Source organism: Leptonychotes weddellii, chromosome 16, assembly GCF_054177405.1.
Source record: "Leptonychotes weddellii isolate Sample4059 chromosome 16, ASM5417740v2, whole genome shotgun sequence".
NCBI classification, from domain to species: domain Eukaryota; kingdom Metazoa; phylum Chordata; class Mammalia; order Carnivora; family Phocidae; genus Leptonychotes; species Leptonychotes weddellii.
Window position 1 is genome coordinate 18386070 of NC_138384.1, and position 8042 is coordinate 18394111.

Here is an 8042-nt window from a genome sequence, read left to right on the forward strand (position 1 = left end):
TCTGTGCAGCCTCTCACCCCGTGCCGGCGGCCTGCGCATGGACGGCTGGGCTTAAATGTGGGCAGAAAGGAGAAGCCCAATATCATGCTGCAGGTCTAGCTTAAAACCTATTGCTTTAGGAACTATGAGGATAAGGCTAACCTTGGACAAGTGTGCTTGTTTTGCCTCTGATTGTCTTGATTCTGCCTTGGCCAATAACCAAGCTGGTCTATTGTTTAGCAAAATGCTTTGGAGTTAAGGTATCTTTGAGCAGGAAGACGGTGGGTATATTATATAATTCATTAATTCATCAGTTCATTTATTCAGCCATTTAGTAGTTTATAGGGACCCAAACTTGCTGTACAGATGGAGGAAAAAAAGCCACGGGGGAAGGGATTTGCCCAAGGTCACGCTGGCCTACGCCTCCTAGCAGAGCTTGGGTTCCAACCCAGAGCTTCTCAGGACCAGGTCTTGCCCTCCCACCAGCTGACATGGGCTCTTTGAAGGTGGCAGCTTGTGTGTGTGGAGGGGGTAGGTGGCTGATGTTTATCTCCGTGATGAATGGAATTCCATTTGGCAACTTGATCTTCAGCTGTTGAAACTTTGGGAAGAAAGAGGGTGATCAAAAGAATGTATTCTACTAATGAAAGACTCCTTTGGAAATCCAATACACCACTCTGTCAGCTTCACGAGTCAGGGGAGGAGGGATGAAAAAGATCTGTTGTGAGCAAGCCCGCCGTTGACCAGGTGATCTACATGTGTGCATGCTGTGCTGTCTCTCCAAGCGCCAACCAGAATCCACATACGTGCTGAAGAAATGCACATACGAAGACGTGGGGCTAGCATGGCGGCTCTGGCTCGGGAGCCACGCCACTGGAGCGGAAACCCCGGATGCCAGCTTGACCACTGGACACCTGCGTGACCTGGCCGGGCACAGGCTTCAACACTCACTGTCTCGGTTTCCGGTTCTGTATAGTGGGGGTGGTTGGACTTAACCCAACAGTTGGAGTGGAGACTATACACCTGGACTCCCAGTCTCCTTCCTCGTGCAACCCAGGTTACTAGCTCATAAAATGAGGGGGACAAACCCCTCTACTTTGTTTTTCCTCTTCCTGGTTTCGTAGTGAGGTAGGTTCTTGTGAGTCACAAGCTGTGTGGATACCAGGGATATGGAAGGTGCCTTAGACCTGGGCGTTAAGCTCTGGACTCAGCTGAGTCGGATGCTTATCTTCCATCTGGGACATGCATGTGGGCAAACTGCCAGGAGCAGAGGAGGCGTGGGGGGTACCGGGGGCTGAGGGGCACCTGTTTGAGGGCAGGTCTGTGGGTTCTGATTGGGGTGGGGGGCTTCAGAGAGGAGGTGACATTTGAGCTGATCCTTGAAGGCTGAGGAAGTTCTGAGTTTTTAATTCAGTTTGACAAAGATGGGAAAATCCCTGGGGAAACTGCATGGACGGTGGCTCAGACGTCAGCAGGATCATGGCAGGCTCAGTGAGGGGGACTCAAAGGTGTGTGTGTGCACGCGCGTGTAGCTTGGTTAATGTAGCTAGATGAGGAAGAAGCCGGGATAGGGCTGGGGAGGGGTGGCCTCGAGCATGTGACAGGCTTTGAGCATTTCCTGCCTCAAATCAACAAGTCACTGTAGAAGAGGCAGCTAGCGAATCCACTCTGGAGTCTGGAGGGCTTCCAGAGTGTACGATGTTTAAGCTGGGAGCTGAAGGCCTGGGGAGTGCCTGACCCAGGAGGAGAGAATAGCAAGGACAGGGTCCTAGGGATTGCAGGAGGCAGGGGTAGGACAGAGGAGGGACAGACAGTCTTGTCTCTTCCAGCAGTGAGTTGAGGGTGAGGCTAGAAGTGGGGAGCGGTAGGAGATAATATGTAGGCAGAAGTTGGGGCCAAACCACTTGGTGCCTTATAAGCCCTGCAGTGGCTGGAGTACAAGGCTGGTCACAGGCAGGGGGCTGACGTGATGGGGATTCCTGTCCCAGCTGCCGTGCTGCCTGAGCTGAGGGCCTGAGGTCCCCCTGCACATCCCAGCAGTGCATTGCTGTTTGGTTGATTGGCCCTTGACTGTGCAGTCTGTTTACCTGGGCACAGAGGATGCCAGACGTTGCTGAGATTTTTAAGTGCTGGACAACACCCCCCCAACCCCCTTGCTGGGCCTAATGCAGATTTGTGGCTCGTTCAACGGAATTCATTCTGCACTACAAGACTATGATATTACCCAATGTTTATGGATGGCTGAGTCTGAAATACCCATTCTAAAGCCCACTGAAGGATGAAATTCCTTGTTTCTTTCATAGATTCTCTTGTCTTCTTTATTTCCCCCTGTGGAGGAACATAAAGCATTTGTATTTTTAGTTCGAGCCTGGTCATTTTTCTAATTGCACCTACGTTAGAATGAAGGGCATTTGGGGGAGTGCGGAGATGGGTGGTTTGAAGAAGACAGTTGCAGCCTGGAAGAGGTCCTCTAAACCAACCCCCTCCCAGCCAAGGGTTCTACTGGTCATATTTCAGCCACATCTGGAAGCTGATGGCCGCAGCCCAGAATGTCTCAGCAACTATCAAAAATATCGACTCACCAGGGCTCAGGACTCAAATATTAGGCAGAGGCTCCTGTACAGCCCAGCCTAAATCCCACCCAAGGAGGAAGTCGCGTGGGGGCTGAAGCCTTGAGTCCTTATCCAGCCGTACCTGGGCATTTTGTAAAATGTCCCCATGCTCCATGATTCTGGACTGAACTGCTTTTAAGTCCGCTAACGACACCTGTCGCGCGTCCATCAGGACTCCCGGCTCCCAGCAGGTCCTGCCTTTTTGTTTGCCAAACAAGCCTTTCCTGCTGGTCTCAGAATTATCCACCTCCTGCCTTTGACCCCAGCTCGGCACCTGCCCCTCGTTCTCATGCCTGATGCCGCCATAGCCTTCGGACTCAACACCTTTGGGATCTCTCATGTGGCATGCTGAATAAACACGTGAATGAAGCGACTTGGAAGCCTTTCCATGAACAGCCCGGAGCCTCCTGCACTGTGATGGGCTCTCCTCGCCCACGTGTGCATCCCTGGGCAGCGCAGTCCGAGATTCACCCATGTCCTCTCAGTAATGCCATCAGAAGGGATACTGTACCCTGCTGCGTGTGGTGGGCTCTGGAACTATCTGCAGCACAGTAGTGGGACCCAGTCCTCACACAGGTGTGTTGCAGGCCTCGGACCATACGCAGCAAGGACAGAACCCTGGGTGCCACACTGGAGCCAGAGCCGGAGGGTTCAAGCTCTTTTGGGCTGGGTGGTTACAACAGACCTAGGTGCACCTGCTTTCTGTCCAGAGGCCTTCTGTTCCCTTGGTCAGGTGCCAAAGAGCCAGCGGAAGCCCATCCGCTCTGGGGCATGGGGTGCTGACCCCAGCCAGCACCTTGCATATCTGCTTATGAGGCTTCACAGGAGTCCTGGAGGGATGGCCACCGCCTCAGTGAGTCAGGCCCACTTGCCTGCTTCCAGTTCATCCTCTAATGTTGAGAGAGCAGCCCAGCGCACCTGTGACTTGTTAGTCCTGCAGCCTCCAGGCATCCTGGCCTTGCGGGGTGCTTGGGAGGTAGACACGTGTGGCTGACCATTCCTTGCTAGTGATGCAGATTTCAGTCTGTCACTTAACCTCTCGAGGCTTTCTGGCTTCTGCCTTACAGTGGGGATAATGCTGGTTTTGAGGATTAACTACAAAACCCTAAGCTCTGGGGCGCCTGGGTGGCTCAGTTGGTTAAGCGACTGCCTTCGGCTCGGGTCATGATCCTGGAGTCCCTGGATCGAGTCCCGCATCGGGCTCCCTGCTCAGTGGGGAGTCTGCTTCTTTCTCTGACCCTCTTCCCTCTCATGCTCTCTGTCGCTCATTCTCTCTCTCTCAAATAAATCTTTAAAAAAAAACAAACAAAAAGCAAAAACAAACCTAAGCTCAGGGTGGGAGCTTTGTACCGCCATTGCTTTCCCTTTCCATCACAGAACATCCGAGAACTGCCCTGCCGCTCATGCAGCTCCCAATAATGGTAGTACCAACACCTCCACAGTGTCAGCCCTGGGCCATTCCCTTTGCCACATTGCCTCCTCGGGCCACGTTATAATGCCCATTTCACAGATGAGGAAACAGGCTGGAAGCGGTAACGCTACTTGCCCAGGGTCTCTAGCTAGTAAGCTGAGTATGAAGCCTGGCAGTTTGACCCCAGCATGCTTGCTTCTGGACCCTTCCCTGCACCCCCTTGCCCCCCTCAGCCAGCTCCGTGCCAGGGGCGGTGGAGGCCTCTGTTCCTACGCCTTCCAGTCTTTTTTTTTTTTTTTTTAAAGATTTTATTTATTTGACAGAGAGAGACAACAGCGAGGGAGGGAACACAAGCAGGGGGAGTGGGAGAGGGAGAACAGGCTTCCCGCCGAGCAGGGAGCCCGATGCGGAGCTCGATCCCAGGACCCTGGGATCATGACCTGAGCCGAAGGCAGACGCTTAACGACTGAGCCACCCAGGTGCCCCGCCTTCCAGTCTTTTAATAGGATGTTGTTACCAGCTGACACATGGCACTGGGAAGAACACACAGTTACAAATAACCATTGTTGGAGAAGGGGGACTCGTTTGACCCCACATCCTGACAAATGTCCTTCTCTCCCCAGGCTTGCGTTTCAGCTGGTGGGATATCTGCAGGCGCCCGGGATGCAGGCCTGCCTGGGACTCAGCAAACACATCCCCAGGCCTGCAGAGAAGATGACGCCAGGCCTTCAGCAAGAAGATCCAGTGATCTTCCGCGGGAAATCCCGAGGTGTTCTGGATCAAAGTCCCGCAGGCCCTGCCTGCTTTCTCCAAAGACGGGACTCCAGGCGGGGGTGCAGCTTCTATTCAACGCCCACGGGTACCAGGTACGTTCCCGTCTCCTCTCACTTCATTTTCCCGCGGAGCCGAGTAGGGAGGCTTTATGGATGAGCAAGCGGACGCTCCAGGGGGTTAATGATTTTGCTCTGAGTGGCACAGATAGTAGGTACAGGAGTCTAGATTCAAACTTCGGTCTGTCTGGACTCCAGTCTATGCTCGTCCGTCTGGTTCCAGCTGGGTGACGACTTAGGGGGCACACGGTGTGCCCCAGGATTGAAGTAGTTGCTGTGGGCTAGGGGTCGATGGCTGCCAGAGGTGCTTTCAAAACCCAGAGCAAGACCTCGACAGCAACACCCACCAGGGATCACGCACAGGTGTCTGAGGCGCGCTGCACCTCTCTTTGTCACTGCAGCCTCCCCACTGCCCTGGGCAGCGGGGGCTGTCATCGTGCCCATTTTACAAAGAAGGAGATGGAGGCCAGCGTGGAATGAGAAAGGCTGGTCAGTGAGGAATGGGGGGGCCCAGGGGAGGGGTCCCACGTGGTGTGCTGCCAGGGGGCAGGGCAAGGTGAATGCATGAGGCGACTGCTGGCTGTGAGTCGGATGGGGCGGCTGAGGCAGGGGAGCGGGGACCCGTGTGGGAGCAGAGTGCACATCCCGCAGAGGCCCCAGTGAGGGGGAGAAAGTGAGAGCTGCCTCTCCAGGGACCAGTTCTCCGAGGCCCTGGTCTGGGACGCAGGGTGGGACTGCCTTTGGAAGGAGGCAGAAGCTGTGTTCTCAGGAGGAGGCCCGGGGGCAGGGCCTACCTGGAGGAAGTGAAGTTTTAGGCCAGGTGTGGACAAGGAGGGGGGTCAACCCTCTGTGAGAGGCCAGCTCTTCTTCTGTGGGCTGGGCTGAGCCTCTCTGTTGGGTCCTTCCACCCAGCAGTGGGGGTGGGGCCGCGGCAGCCGGCAGACAGTGCCGCCCAAGCGTCTCTCCTCTGAGAGTTCGATTTCTCCCCATCTCCTGCAGAGCAGGTGGCTGCTGACTGCTTTATAAAAGCAGGCCTCGCTTCACTGCTGGGCACTGCGTGAACTTAAGCACCATTAGTGCTTCTAGGAGAGTGCCCCACGGGACAAGGGAAGGGGGAGGACGAGCTCGCCCTTCCCCTTCCCTATGGATGCACGGCTGAGCTCTGCTCAGATTGCCTGCTGTGAACAAGAAAGTCTCTGCCTGCCTTTTCATAAAGGGCTCTGGATTTTCCCAGCACATTATAGAATGACCTAGTGTCTCCGTCCTCAGGAGAAGAAATGCACTGGAATAAAAAGATTGGGGGTTAAATGAGAAGGAGAGAGACGGGGATGGAGAATCCAAGTGAGTGGCAGATCATTCTGGGGCCGCAGTTTTGCTGCTGCCCCCACCATAGCCGGTGGCTCAACACCAGGGTTTGACCTAGAATCCATTTCTGAGCCATGCAAGACATAGTCTCTCTGTCCTCGTATGCATAAATAATTGCCCTGTGCCCACTCTGCCTGTGGCCCTCCCATGGTCAGCAAGGGGGGTTGGCACTAGGTGAGCTGGGGTCTGGATGAGGGGCTCCGTGGAAGAGGTGGCATTGAACCTGGTCTGCTTTTCCTTTGTAAAAGGGCTTTCCCTTCCTCTAGGGTATGCCCTCTTGCCTGGTTCTGGCTCCCGTCTCTCATCACTCTAGGATTATCCTCCTCTAACCTGACCACCCTTCTACTTCTTGAGTCTTGAATCTCTCTCTCCCCCCAAATCACTCCCAGCACAACCTACAAAGTGCTCAACCACAGATACCACTCCGGCAACCTCCCAGCCTTGGATCTGTCTGCTTCCCTTTGAGGCTCCTCTCTGATGCCTCCTTCACTTCGTGGTCAATGGTCACGTAAGAACTATCCACAGTTATTTGTCCCATTGTATTCCATTTTATCCAGGTGTCATTGTTGCTTTTATCATCCCAACTCTATGGAAAGGGTTTTCTGAAAATACAAGGGACCTCCTACGTGTCACATTCTAATGACCCCTTACTTCTCATCCTAGTTGACAATATAAGATTCTGCTGACCGCTACTTTCCGCTGCAGACCCCTTTCTCCTTTGAATTTGGTGGCACCTCTCTCTTCCAGTCCTTCTACTTCTCTGCCCATTCCATGGGTGTTGATGGTCTCCAAGAGGTCTTCCTCATTCCTCATCTCGCCATCGGGGTTCTGCTCGAGCAGTCTCGTGAAGCTTCGTTCGCCATCTGCCTCCCCACTGATGACCTGAAAACTTTTCTCCTGAGCTCCTCATGGAGCTTCACCATGATGTGTCTCTGCATAGGAAAGAGAATTAAATTAGAACCTCGTGGCCATATAGTTTTATTTGCCCACTTCCTAGCTTATCGTGGGAGCTTCATAAATGTCAGCTGAATCTATTGTTGATTAGTTAGTTATGCATATGGCTTTTTTTTTTTTCCCTCCTGCTAGATGAGCCAGCGCAGCTCTAGTTGTCTTCAGGTTTTGAGAAAGGTCGATGAGCAAAATATTACTTATTAAATGACGAGCTGAATAAATGGATGAGATATCTAATTAGCACAGAGTAATTGAGATCTTGGGATCTGTAAGTGTGTTCTGTTGCAGCCTTAAAGTTAGTTGGAAAAAAATCAGTTTAATATAGAATCCCATTTGTTTCCAACAAAGTCAAGAGCGTATCTTGCAGCTAATTTGCACAATTGGTGGAATCTAGTGATTCCAAGGTTCGTGAAGGTTGCAGAACCAGGCTGAAAGACAAAGTCATTGTGGAAATGTCTCCAGATTTAAAATTTAAAAAACTTTTTTTTCATTGTGGTAAAATACATGTAAAATGTACTATCTTAACCATTTTTAAATGTTAAGTTCAGTGGATTCACTACATTCAGGTTGTGTAGCCATCACTCTCCTCCATCTTCAGAAATCTTTTCATCTCGCAAAGCTGAAACTCTGTACCCACTCAACAACTTCCTGCACTTCCTTTCCCCAGCCCCTGGCAACCGCCGGTCCACCCTCTGTGTCTGTGAATCTGACTCCTCTAGGTACCTACTAGAAGTAGAATCAGGCAGTATTTGTCTTTTTATGATTGGCTTATTTCACTGAGCATCATGCCCTCCAGGTTTATCTCGACTGTAGCCTGTGTTGGAATTTCCTTCCTTTTTAGGCTGATTAATATTCCATGATATGCGTATATCCTGCACCCAGGAGTTCACTGAT

At 52.4% G+C, this 8042-nt stretch overlaps 1 long non-coding RNA gene across 1 annotated transcript in view; it reads left to right on the forward strand.

The window, feature by feature from the left end:
* The window catches only part of LOC145717480 (uncharacterized), a 67030-nt gene extending 62097 nt beyond the window's left edge, over positions 1 to 4933 (forward strand). Inside the window, exon 3 of the long non-coding RNA XR_014140715.1 lies at positions 4626 to 4933. This is a non-coding gene — a long non-coding RNA (uncharacterized LOC145717480). The remainder of the gene's footprint in view (positions 1 to 4625) is intronic.
* Positions 4934 to 8042: the final 3109 nt, after the last annotated feature.